The following is a 14722-nucleotide window of genomic DNA, read 5'->3' on the forward strand; positions in this document are numbered from 1 at the left end:
CAGAGCCACTGGGATTACAGGCGTGTGCCACTACACCTGGCTAGTATTTTTATGATTTTATTTTTATGTTCAAGTCTTGGATCGAAGTGGAATAGGAGCCAACTCTCCCCTCCCACCCATGGTCAACCAGCTGTCCCAACAATACCTAGTGAATAACTCTTCCCAACTATTTTGAAATGCTAACTTATTGTTAAATTCGTATTTAAATTGGGTCTTTGTCTTTAATCACTTTTATTTATCTGTCTGAACCTTCTCTAGTACCTAATTATTTTGCTTTATCATTTGTTTTAGCATCTAATAAGGCCAGTCTCCTCATTACCCATTTTTTCACAACACTCATGTTAAAAAAGGGGGGCAGTTAAGTTGGAGTCACTCAGATTGAAAAATGAAAAAAAAAAAAAATGGAGATTGGACCAGAGGCACTTTACCACTGAGCCATATCCCCAGACCATTTTATTTTATTTTAAGATAAGGTCTTGCTAAGTTGCTGAGGCTGACCTCAAACTTGCCATCCTCCTGCCTCAGCCTCCTCATCCCTGAGATCATAGGCATGCACCATCCCACCTGGCTGAAAACTACCTTCAAGAAGTGTTAAATGGGGCTGGGGTTGTGGCTCAGCGGTAGAACACTTGTCTCGCATGCACGGGACCCTGGGTTCTATCCTCAGCACCACGTAAAAAATAAATGAGTGAAATAAAGGCATTGTGAATAAATATTTAAAAAAAAAAAAAAAGAAGTGTTAAATGTGGCCAGTTGACAACACATGGACAAGATATTAGATAAAAAATGATGAAAGGAAAATAATGTAACATAATCACAAAATATTAGGTTCACTTATGATGTCAGAGGTTGCACAAAGCTTCCATAATATAGATAACATCTTAACAATATCCTTATTCTAAGTAATCATTGTTTTTTCTACAAGTTCTTCCTGGAACCATCTTATATAAAGAGGTCATATTTTCTCTTAATAATTACTTGTATCCAGAACTCAGCATCAAAGAAATCCCAGCTATAATAAATACATCAGAAATGTAATATGCTATGACATGGAGGTATATATAGAGAGATAAGCACACAGATACCCAAGAGATATATTATCTCAACACTGGTGATTATACAGGTCTCAATGAAGTGTGAATTCTACACAAAGCAAAAACCACTCTGCCATTCTATCCAGTCTAAAAATAGTCTATGACAAAAAAACAAACAAAATGTTAGCAATTGTGCTTCCCTTTTTGGAATTCAGGAAGATCATGAGGAAATTATGTGTGATGTGCAGGTTCTTTTCAAAATAAGCTTTCCACAGAAAATGGAAATGATCCTTTCTCTTTCGTCTGATACATTTTCCTGAAACAAACAGATGCATTCAGAATAATTCCATTGACCTTATTGCTGCATATAATTTTAGGCTTTCCCAGATCATGGCTATTATAGTTGTATTTAAAGGCATCATTGGGACCATAACTTAAGTGTATGAAAGAAATATTAAGAGACCTAGTTTCTTGTGTCATGCCTTTACTGGAGAAATGTTCCAATTTTGTGTAATAAAAATAAAAATGACATGTTTGAAAAAATATGGACTCAGTAAAAAATTAATTCCTCCAATGAGTCAGAATTTGCTAGAGAAAAACAGGAGCTGATGTAAGTGTAAAACAAGCATATAGGCTGCTCAGATGCCCTCCTTCCAAAGAGGACATTAGGGAAGGGGGCAATTGGGAGTAACTGCAGTGGAGAAGCCCAGAAATCACGGCCTCCACCAAGCCCTGACGGTGAACACTGATGGGATTAGACATGTTGTGATAATATGTGATGAGAGGGGCCATCATCCCCAAAACCCATAACTCCAGTCTGATGAGAAAAGTGTGAAATAAAGCCCAAATGAGGGGCATTCTACAAAACACCTGAACAGTACTCGTCAAAACTGTCAAGGTAAGCAAGAATAAGGGAAGTCTGAGGAAACGTGTCTCAGCCAAGAGGAGCCAAGAAGACACAACAGGTAAATGTCATTTCATGTCCTGGATGGAACAGAAAATTACATTAGATAAATTTTTAAGGAAATTTAAAAGCCTGAGCTTTATTTAATAATAGTGGTTATTCAATTATGGCAGATGAACCATAAGAGATCAATAATAGAAGAAACTAGGTATGGGGTATTATCTTTGGAACTTTCCTGTAACAAAACTATCCTAAAGTTTTTATTAAAAACAAAATAAAGGGCTGGGGCTACAGCTCAGTGGCAGAGCACTTGTCTAGCATGTGTGAGGCACTGGCTTCAATCCTTAGCACCACATAAAAATAAAGACATTCTGTCCATCTACAACTACCAAAAAAAAAAATTAAAAACAAGTTAAAACTATTAGAAGAGGTTGATGTTGTTTCCAGACAAGATGACATAGATGCAGAGTTCTCTGTTCTTCCCCCTGAGTACAGCTTAAACCTTGGATATCATACATAAGACAAATATCAGAAGACAGAAGGGACTCTCCAGGGACCTTGGGACTGAAGAAATGGCACAGCACTGAGTTCCCTGGATTTTCTGGTTGTTTTCTCTATATCCTGGGATGGGCATGGAAGAAGCATGCAACCCAGAAAGCCCACTGTATACAGACCAAAAAGCAAAGCCCCAGAGCCAGAGAAGAGGCACAGCCCATCAGTATAGGAATATTTTTGGCAATGTCTGCCCTACTCTGGACAAATGCCATGCGGAAGAAAACCTCTACCCCAGCCCCACCCTAGCCCACAATCAGCAGAGTTCAAGTGTGAGCCCAGACTCCCTAGCAGGAATGAGGTGTTCCTCTCCATTTACACGCTGTCACCAAGAAGGGAAGAATCAGGACTCACCCCTACCCCATGGTAATGAGGCAGAATGTGCCATGACCTACCAGTGTGGTTTTAGCAGAGGTCTGATAAAATAGACTTCAGTTTAAGATTCAGAGCCTCATAATAGATAAAAATGTCTAGATTACAATAGAAAAGTAATTCATCTTACTAAGAATCAGAAAAATATCAACTTGAATGAGAAAAGATAACATGTCAACCCTGAGATGATACCAGGTTGAGTTTATATGACAAGTACTCTGAAGCAGCCATCACACACACAAAAAAAAGCTTCAGTGCACAATTTATGAACGTCCTTGAAACAAATGAAAAATTAGGCTCAGCAAAGAAGCAGAAGGAATAAAGAAGAATCAGGGCTGGGGATGTGGCTCAAGTGGTAGCGTGCTTGCCTGGCATGCGCAGGACGCTGGATTCGATCTTCAGCACCACATAAAAATAAAATAAAGATATTGTGTCCACCGAAAACTAAAAAATAAATATTAAAAAAAATTCTCTCTTTAAAAAAGAAGAATCAAATGGAAATCTTACAACTGAAAACAATACAATAATAAAAGTTTAAAACTCACCAATTTTACTCATTATTAACAGTACAGAGATGACGACAATAAGAACAATTGATGAAAAGTACCCAAACTAAGTGATAGAAGGAAAATTGAAAAAAATTAACAGGACTTCAGGAGCCTGTGGAAGAAATTTTAAAAATGTAACATATCATTGGAGGAAGAGTAAAAGTAATGAACGTAGGGCTGAAAAAATATTCCACGAAGTAATACTTGAAACTTCTCCAGATTTGGCAAAAGCCAAAATCCTACAGATTCAGTAAATGCAAAGGAATCTGTATCAAGTAATATCATAATCAAACTTCTGAAAACTAAAGCCAAAAAGTCTTGAAAGCAGCTATAATGTTTCTTAAAACAATGTATCACCTCTAGACACAATAGGAATAACAGCAGATCTCCCACCAGAAACCATGGAAGCCAGAGGTAAGTGGCACCATATTTGTTAGGTGCTGAAAGAAAAAATCTGCTAGTCCAGAATTCTATATCCAGCAAAAATATCCTTCAGAAATGAAGAGAGAAATCAAGTCATTCTTAGATGAAGGAAAACTAAGAAAATTTGTTACCAGCTGATATCCCCTAAAATGATAACTAAAGGAAATTCTTCAAACTGAAAGTAAATGATAAAAAGAGGAAACTTGAAACACTAGGATGGAGAAAGAACAACTATAAAAAATTATGGGTAAAAGACTATCCTCTTGAGTTTTAAAAATGTTATTCTTGACAGTTGAACCAAAAAGTGTAGCATTGTCTGAGTGGTTCTTATTGTATGCAAAGGAATACAATTTTAAGGAATAAAATTTAAGATAATTTTTAAGTAGGAGGGAAAGAAAGTAGAGGCCTAAATGGAGATACCATGGTAAAATGATGTCAGTTGTCTATTGTGGAGGAAAAAAAAACTATACAAAGAAATGCACTCAAAAACAGTATAAATAAACCAAAATGGAATTATAAAAATGGTCAAGTAACCCTCAGGAAAACATAGAAAGGAAAAAAAAAAACAGACTAAACAAAACATCTTTTAAATGAAAGACTTAAGTGCTACTATATCACAATTACATTAAACATAATTGGCATAAATACACCAATTAAAAGACAAAGATTTCTTTGACAGAGTGGCTTTAAAAACAACTATATGCTCTATATAAGAAACTTACTTCAAATATAAAGATCTACGTAAGCTGAAAGTAAAAGGAGGCAAAAATATATATATACCATGCAGATGTTAATCTAAAGAAAGCAGGAGTGGCTACATTAATAGCAGATGAAGTCAGAGCAAAGAAAATTACCAGGGACAAAGAGGAACATTATATACATCAGTATATAAAGGGTTCAATCTGCTGGGTGTGGTGGCACACGCCTGTAATCCCAGCACCCCAGGAAGCTGAGGCAGGAGGATCCCGAGTTCAAAGCCAGCCTCAGCAACAGTGAAGCACTAAGCAACTCAATGAGACCCTGTCTCTAAATAAAATACAAAATAGGGCTGGGAGTGTGGCTCAGTGGTCAAGTGCCCCTGAGTTCAATCCCTGCTACCCACTCCCCCCACCAAAAAAAAAAAAAAAGGTTCAATCCACCAAAAAGACATTGCAATCCTAAATGTATATGCATCAGATAAGAGAACTCCAAAGTACAGGAGAAATAGGGGAGTCCACAATTATAGTTAGAGACTTTAACATCATTCTCTCAACAACAGGTACTAATCGTAAAATCATCAAGAATATAGAAGAACTGAATACAACCAACCAACAGGACCTGTAGAACAAGCCTTTCAACAACAGCAGAACAGTGGTTCTTCCTGAATGCCCACAAGACACTCACCAAGATACACCACATCCTAGGTCATAAAACAAACCTCAACAAATTCAAAAGAATTGAAATCGAAAAGAGTGATCTCTGGCCATAATAGAATCAAACTAGAAAACAGCAGGAAGATCTCCAAACACATGGACCTTGAACAAAATCCTTCTCAATGTCTCAAGGAAAATTTAAGAACCACATTAAACTAATAAATAAAAATAAAAATTTAGCATATCAAAATTTATAGATCACAGCTAAACGGTCTGAAAAGTAAACTAAACCTAAAACAGACAAAAAGAACCACAAAAATTAATAAAATGAAAAACATAAAAACAAAGTCAATAAAACAAAAAATGGTTCTCATTGAAAGATCAGTAATATCAATAAACCTTTAGCAAGATGGATAAAAGAATGGTCTGGGGTTGAGGCTCAGCAGTAGAGTGCTCACCTGGCAGGTGTGAGGCGCTGAGTTCCATCCTCATCACCACATAAAAATAAATAAGGGCTTGGGTTGTGGTTCAGTGGTAGAGCACTTTCCTAGCATGCATGAGACACTGGGTTTGATCCTCAGCACCACATAAATGTAAAATAAAGATATTGTGTCCACTTAAAACTAAAAAATATTTAAAATAAATAAATAATAAAATAAAGGCATTGTATCCAACTACAACTAAAAAAATTTTTTTAAAAAAATATGGATAAAAGAAGAAAACACAAATTACAATATCAAGAATAATATTGGGGGCTGGGGATGTGGCTCAAGCGGTATTGTGCTCACCTGGCATGCGCAGGTTACTGGGTTCGATCCTCAGCACCACATAAAAATAAAATAAAGATGTTGTGACCACATAAAAATAAAATAAAGATGTTATTATGTCCCACCGAAAAGTATAAAATAAATATTTAAAAAAATAATATTGGAGGGCTGGGATTGTGGCTTAGTGGTAGAGCACTCGCCTAGCATGTGTGAGGCATGGGTTCAATCCTCAGCACCACATAAAAATTAAAAAAAAAAAAAATAGAGTTTATTGTGTCCATCTACAACTAAAACAAATATTTAAAATATTTCTTTAAAAGAATAACGTTGGGCCAGGTGTGGTGGCACATGTGTGCACCTGCTAATCTCAGTGACTCAGGAGACTAAGGCAAGAAGATCACAAGTTCAAAATAACCTCAGCAGTTTAGCGAGGCCCCAAGCAACTTAGCAAGACTCTGTCTCAAAACAAAAAAATAAAAAGGGGCTGGGAATGTGGCTTAGTGGTTAAGTGCCCGTGGGTTCAATCCCCAATGCCAATTTAAAAACAAACAAAAAAAAAAAAAAAAAAAAAAAACCACAGAATGACATCTAGTTATCACTAGACTCTCCAGACTTTAAAAGGGTAATAGAGGAATACAATTAAAAACAATCTTATCCAAATTCAAAAACTTGGATGAACTGTAATTGGATGAACTGTAACCAGTTTCTTAAAATCCACAGAACTCACTCAATATGAAATATATAATTGGAAAAAGTAACGATTTAAAAAATTAAATTCTTATTTTCTTAAAAATGAGCTTTCTGTCTTAGTTGCCCCCACAACTAGTTAGGTGATTCACAGGAAGGACCCACCTGACTCCACAGAAAGTTATATTCTAGGTTAAGGTTTTTTTAACAGCAAAAGGACACAATACAGGAACAGCAGGACACAGATATAAATAGACGAGGGTCAGATGGGTCAAATGTACATTCTTATCCTCTCACTGCAGGGACAGCACAGGCACATCTTTTCCAGGGACAAACTGTAGGGACACGTGTGAAATGTCCTCATCCAGGAAATTCCACTTGAGTCCTAGAGTCAGGAGTTGATCACACACCTGCCATGTGACCAGCCCAGCCCCAAACCAAGCACTAGGTAGGCACCAAGAATCTTTTGTTTGCTTTAAACATCCCAACAGCCTGGTTCATCTGGATGCCCTGATTGGAGCACAGAGAATAATATATTACCCAGTAGCTACATGAGTCTTCCTAGTTTAGTTTTCAGAATTCGACCAAGGGTCATCACCATGGCTACAGAGATAAGTGAAACAGATTTCATGTGGTAACTCCTGCCTCACACTCTCCAAAAGGAACTCTCTAGACTTAGTTTCACTGGAGAATTCTACTCATATTTAACAAAATATTAAGACCAAGCTTACAGAATCTCTAGAAAATAGAAGAAGTACCTCTGAGGAACTTAGGAGGTCAGTATTGCTGTGACATTAAAGCCAGACAAAGGCTGGGGGCCAATATCACTCATAGCTCTAGGAATATTTTTTTTCAGGTGCTGGGGACCAAACCCAAGGACCTTATTATGGTTTAGATACTGGGTGTCCATCTAAAGCTCATGTGTGAAATAAGTGGGTTATGAGAGACTTAATCCCATCAGTAAATTAACTCCCTGAATGAGATTAATTAAGTGGTAATTGAAGGTAGGGTGTGGCTTGAGGAGGTGGGTCATGGAGACGTGCCTTGGAGATACATCTTGTCCCTAGTGAGTGGAGTGTCTCTCTCTCTCTCTCTCCATACTCCCATCTGTTTTTTTCTGCCACACACTTCTGCCATGATGTCCTGCCTCTCCTCAAGCCCCAAGAAATGGAGTCAGCCATCTTTATGAGTTGCTTATTTATTTACTTTATTATTTTGTTTTTAAATTGACACATTATAGTTCGTACAGTTGGAATGCATCGTGGGTATATTCATACATGCAATTAGCAGAATTTTGTCCACTTAAGACTTGCTTTTTTTATAACAACTAACTCAGGAGTCCCATGAAAACTGCCTTTTAATCTCTTCCAAGGGCAGAGCCCTAGGCTCCCTGACTTAAGGGCCCCCCGCCTCTGCACCACCACACAGAGGACCGAGCCTCCAGCCCACCCAGCCAGAGTGGAGTGACGTACTTGCTTTCCTGAGCCATTTCCCCTTGGGACACAGGGAGCGTGTGCTGGGGAGAGGCCAGGCTTCCTCTCTGGTTGACAGACTCATGCTTAATGTACAATGCGGGTATATGGTGGGTCTTGAATAAAGGTTAATTTGTACATTGGATTCCATTCAGGGTCACCCCAGGTGAATTTAGGGTTGACAAGAAATAATGACACACAGATACAGAAAGTACTTCTCTCCCAGGGTCTAGTGACAGCTCCTCAGTCCCAGCTCCCACGAGGGAAGCTAGAGAGGCAGACAAGAGAGAGAGGAGATGTTCTGAAGCCCTATTTATTGAGGGGAGCCATTCTAGAAAGTTCCACCCAAATGAGACAAGGGGTCAGTAGATTGAGTGACATCTTGGCAAGCCACACCCATCTCAGGTGCTGTGTGGGATCAAAGGCAGAGGGAGTGAGAAGGACACAGACCCAGCAGCAACCTCAGTCAGGTCCGCCCAGTCTGCCTTGTGCTCCAAAAGCTCGCAGCTCCCGCACACTGGCTGACCCGAGACATTGGTTATTTACTAGCTTGTGTAAACTTAAAATTATTTCACCACTTGGGTGAAATTTTATAGTGCATTAGAGTTACACAGGCTCATCTGAACCTATTATATATAAACCAGGTATAATAATTGCTATTATGGAGAATTATTGTGAGACTGAAGGGAGAATTTATGTTATACCTGCATAAAGTAAGTGCTAAATAAGTGGAACTTTTGCACAGAAAGGCTGGCTTCTCTGCTCTGCTCTTTGGACTAAACATCTTTTTTATCAGGGACCTGGTTCTAGCTCTGTGAGGTTGCAGGTATATAACCAGAAAAAGATCCCGGATCTTCTTGAGGGGTCAGCAGGGTTGGCTCATCAGAGCTGAGTGGGTGTGGGGCAACCCAGGCCTGGCCAGAGGAAGGAAGGCGAGTGGGTGAGGGGTAGGTCTGAGTCCAGCCTCTCCCTGAGCTGGAGGACCACCACCCACTTGCTTCTGAAGGGCAAAGTGCATGGAAGCTCAGCTCAGTGCCCACCTCTGACTTCTCTGCAGACTCCCCAGCCCCCACCACCAGAATGCCAAGTATGTCCCCAGATTAGTAGAGAACAAGTCAAGCCCTACTCAGAGCCTCTGTGATCACAGCTCTAGGGAGCTCAGCCTCAGATCTGAAAGGCTGTGTGAAGGGTGCATGACACACCCACAGTGAATAGGGCCAGGAAGCACAAGGTTCGCCTGGGAGTCAGATCCAGAAAGCTCTGGAATAGGAAAGATGACACCAGGACTTCATAAAGATGTCCCTGTATGGCTGGTACAGTGGCACACACCTGTAATCTCAACTGCTCAGGAGGCTGAGGCAGGAGGATCACAAGTTCAAAGCCAGCCTCAGCAAAAATGAGGTGCTAAGCAACCCAGTGAGACCCTGTCTCTGAATAAAAATACAAGAGTCCCTGTATAGTTATAAAAAAATATGAGCTGCCTGACTTTTGCATGTCACTTTAGTTTGTTAGAGCCACCGTGACAAAGGAGCACAGACTGGCTGACTTCAACAGAAATTTATTTCCTCAAAGTTCTAGAGGCTGGGAGCCACAGATCAAGGTATTGGCAGTATTGGTTCCTGGTGAGGCCTCTCCCTGGCTTGGTCAAGGCCATCTTCTCCCTGTGCCCACAGGGCCTTGCCTCTGTGTGTCTGTCCTGATATCTCCTCTTTTTAAGGATACCAGTCTTCTTATGAGACCCACTCTAATGACCTAATTTTAACTTAATTTCCTCTTTGAAGACTCTGTTTCTAATAGAGTCTATTCTGAGGTTCTGGGGGTTAGGAGTTCAACCTCTGATGTGGCAGGTGGTGGGACACGACTCAACCCATCCCATACATAGAGCTCAGGCTTCTTTGTTCACTGTTGAATAAAAACCTTCCAAATATATAAAACTTAACTTTTCTAAGGGAGAGATTTCTTCACCCTTTTCCTCTGCTTTCATCCTATTTCAGCTGTTCAATCAACAAAAGTCTCACATTTTAAAAATACCTTAACAATTTTGACATTTGGAAGGGTTCAATGCCTTAGCGAGCTCTCAGATTTGCCCAGCTTGATAGGATCTTGTTTTTCAGAGAAAAGCAGCCTCCTTGGCTCTTAGTCACAGCTGGCCTTCCGGCACATCCTTTCTAGCATTTGAATACTTCCAAGTGGTGGGAGGGGATGTCTTTTATATACTGGGACATTTTGAGTGATCTCGTTCTAAAGACATTCCTCTTTACAAATGACTGAGCTACCTGACTTTTTTTCCTTCCAGAAATAGATGATGTTGCATCAAAATTACATTCCAAAAAAAGTTGATCTGCCACATATCAAGAGAGGTGATGGTGCCTAGGGAAATGGCTGTGGACTGAGAGTCAGAGATCTAGGAGGGCTTCCTTACTGGCTAGTAAAACTTGAGAGAATTACCTAACCATTTGATCATGTTGCATCCTTTGAAAAATGAGAAGCTGAATTAAGGACCTTTGATCACTTCCTGTTATAAAATTCTAAGATTTTAAAATAAAACACACAACTTTCATTACACGGGCATCTTCCTAACTTATACACCCAGTGAAGAGTATTCCATTAAACTCTGAACTCAATTCAAGCAAAATTGCCCAGCCAATACCCATCTGAAGTAATCCCTAATGATGTAAAATTGCAGCCCATGGAAATGACCAGATTCACAGGGCATGAATGAGCTCCAGTGGTGTCAGACTTAGCAGATACAGTTGAACCACAAGACTTCCTCTTGGATTTGTCTTATTCTATTTTGTGTTGCTGTAAGATACCTGAGGCTCAGTATTTTATAAAGTAAAAGAGGTTTATTGAGCTCGAAGTCTTGGTGAGGGCCTTCTGATATGGCGATGGTATCACATGACAGGTATTTGGGTCACATGTCAAGAGAGTAGGGAGGGGCCACTATCTTGTAATAATAACCCTCTCTCAAGGGAACTAACCCACTATTGCAAGACTTAACTGCCTCTGCCAGACCATCATTCATGTCAGGTTGATGAAGGTGACTTAGGAACAAAGCACCAAGCAGCCCACACTCGAAGCCAGTGAAAGAAACACCAATCAGGCACCAAGGAACCGCCTGTCAATCAGAGGAGTCTCCTGGCCAATCCTGGATTTTAGCCAGCACCCCCCCGCCAACAACTCCAGTGGGACAAGTGACTCTAAAAACCCCTTTTCTTGTCCCAATCCCTCCCTTCCTGCCCTAAGCCCAATAAAAATTCCAGTCTGCTCAAGTCCCCAAGCGGTTTCTTCTCAGACCCTCTTCTTATTCTCCTGGTCTGAGGGTTCCGCCCAGGAGAGAAATCTCAATAAAGCCTTTCAGCGGCCTTTTTAAATCTGCCTCTTTTTGGTGGCTGCCATTGCCTGACCTACAGTTCATCCCTTTACAAAGGTGGTCTTGACCCAGACACCTCCCACCAGGCCCCACCTTTAAGAGTTCCACACCTTTCAGGGCAGCTCCACGGAGAACCAGCACATGGACCTCTGGGGGACAAATTCAATGTGAGCCACAACAGTATTCAAGACACATTCTTCTGACCTGTCCCTCAAGCTTCTTCAATGTCCTATGGAATTCTGAACTTGCAAAGTTCCATGTTCTCCTGTATTTATCACTTCTTAGATTTTATCAGTACGTATTAAAGATGCCCTGGTATGGAAGAAACCCTCCTACAAGTCGAAATATGAAATCAAAATATGAGACCGTGTATGAAATGGCATTCCGGAATGACAGGGACTAAGAGACTCTGAGAGGCAGAAGATAACAAGGCACACTCAAAATCTTAGTCCTTGAAACTAATCTTTGATACAAATGTTCTGATGCTTAGTAAACTTCTAGTGTCCCCAGAAAACTTCTCCAAACTCATTTCTTCACTATGGATTCTCTGGTAGCTAGTAAGAGGTGAGCTTGAGAGTTGAAAGTTCTTTCACATTCTTCACATTCCTAAGGGTTTTTTCCAATATGAATTCTCAGATGATGGATCAGGCTGGATCATTAACTGGAGACTTTTCTGCATGCCTTTCACATATAAGTTTTCTTCTTCGGTAGGAAAAATTTTTTTTTAAATTTTTAGTTGTCAATGGAGCTTTATTTTATTTATTGATATGTGGTGCTGAGAATCAAACCCAGAGCCTCACACGTGCTAGGCAAGCGTTCTGCCACTGAGCCACAACCCCAGTCCCAGTAGAAACTTTTTAATGATGAGAAAGAGCTAAACTTTCTCCAAACCATTTCTTGCATGCTTTGCAGCAATATTTTTTGGGGGTCCCCAGGTATTGAACTCAAGGACACTTGACCACTGAGCCACATCCCCAGCCCTATTTTGTGTTTTATTTAGAAACAGGGTCTCATTGAGTTGCTTAGTGCCTTACAGTTGCTGAGGCTGACTTGAACTCGCAATTCTCCTGTCTCAGCCTCCCAAGCTGCTAGGATTGCAGGCAAGGACCACCGCGCATGGCTATTGCACTAATATTTTTTTCCAGTATAAATTATTTGGTGCTGAGTAAGTTTTATGCTTTCTCAAAATGCATTTCCGCAGAGGCTCCATCTGTGTGGTTTCTCTCCTGTATGCATGACCATAAGTTGCTCCAGATCTAAGCACCAGGTGGGCTCCTCCAACAAACATCATACCCACAGGGCCTCTCCCCACTGTGAATTCTCTGGTTCCTTAGTAGCCATGGTAGTCAGCTTTTTGTTGCTGTGATCAAAATACCTGACAAGAACAATATAGAGGAAGAGAAGCTTATTGGGAGCTCACAGCTTCAGAGGTTTCGTCCATGATTGTCAGGTTCTATTGCTCGGGGGCCCACGGTGAGGCAGAAGATCATGAGGAAGGACATGGTGGAGAAAAGCTGCTCAACTCAGCTGGGAAGCAGAGAGAAAGGGAGGAGCCATGGTAAAATATGATCCCCAAGGGCACAGGCACGTGCCAGTGATCTACTTTCTCTAACCACACCCCCTCCTGTCTACTGTCACCACCCAGTAGTCCATTCAAATTGTTAATCCATAAATGGATTAATCCACTGATGAGGTTACAACTCTTATAATCTAATCACTTCACCTCTGAACACTCTCCTGACACATGAACTCTTTGGAGAACCTTAAAGATCCAAACCATAACAAGTTCTGCCTGAGGATTTCTTCACCTCTTTTACAGCCATCTGGTTTTTCTCTAGTGTAAATCCTTTGATTAATGTTGAAAAAAGTATAAAAATTAAATGAAAGATTTCCTGTATTCAAATGTTATCTCTCTGATATGATATACTGAATGAGTTTTTATTTCCTTGAAAGTTCTTCCACACTGATCACATTCTTATGTGAATTATATAATGTCATTCAAAGTTTGGACTCTGGTTAAAGGTTTTCCCACGTTTATCACCTCCATAGAATTTTGCTACCTCAAACATTCCTGTGTCTGATAGGATCTGAGTTTCCCTGAACTGCTTTCCCACATTCCTTACATTCACATGGCTTTGCTCTGATATGGATTCTCTGTTGTATAAGATGTAAAAGTTTTCCCATGCTCATTACATTCAAGGATTTTTTATATCCAGCATGAATCCTATGTTGTATTCTGAATGCAGCTAAATACCTGGGGGTTTTCCTTTTCCATAAAAACTGTCTGATGTATAATAATCATTGAACTCAGACTGCAATTTCTCCCACAAAATTTCTCCAATGCTGCTCCAAATTGTTTCTCCAATCACAGACATGCCCAGACTCAGCCATGGCTGTGTGGACAACATCCCAGAAACATCATCTCAATGCAGGAACGGGTGATTTCACTTCTGTAAGAAACACAAGTCAGCATCTGGTTCTCACTTCCACTCTCACATGCAGAAAAATGTAAATATCATCAAGTCCTGTTTGTTTAAATCAGCTTGTCGTCACTGTGACCAAAAGACCTGACAAGAACAATGTAAAGGAGGAAAATTTATTTTGGCTCGCAGTTTCAGAGGTTTAGTTCACAGTCAGCTGACTCCAGAGCTCTGGGCCCAAGGTGATGCAGAACATTATGGTGGAAGGATATGGTGGGAAAAAGCAGCTCAGGACATGGTAATAGGAAGCACAGAGAGCTCGCTTACCAGGGACCAAAACGTGAACCCTAAAGGAATGCCCCAATGACCTACCTCCTCCAGCCATGCTCTATGTGTCTACAGTTGCCACCCAGTTAAGCCATTGCAATGGATTAATCCACTGATTAACTTCCAACTCATAATCTAACCATTGCACCTCTGAACATTCTTGCATTGTCTCACTCATGAGTTTTTGGGAGACACTTCATAGTCAAACCATAACACCATTCAGGAAAAGGAAAAATATTGATTAGATATCCATGGAGTTTTAGACACAAGCTTAACTGTTTCTATGTGCCAATATAGTAAGTATTCATCTCTGATATTTAAGCAACTTTATTCAGAGTGAACAACAGAAAATATTTATGAGTTGAACATAAATAGATGAAAGGACATCCTTTTGTGAAAATAGCAACAAATTTTCTAGTTGACAAATATGCTTTCATGAATATTCTTGTGGTGGTGCTATGCTGATTTTACTGTGGACCTATTTATCCATG

Source organism: Marmota flaviventris, chromosome 19 (assembly GCF_047511675.1).
Source record: "Marmota flaviventris isolate mMarFla1 chromosome 19, mMarFla1.hap1, whole genome shotgun sequence".
Classification (NCBI taxonomy): domain Eukaryota; kingdom Metazoa; phylum Chordata; class Mammalia; order Rodentia; family Sciuridae; genus Marmota; species Marmota flaviventris.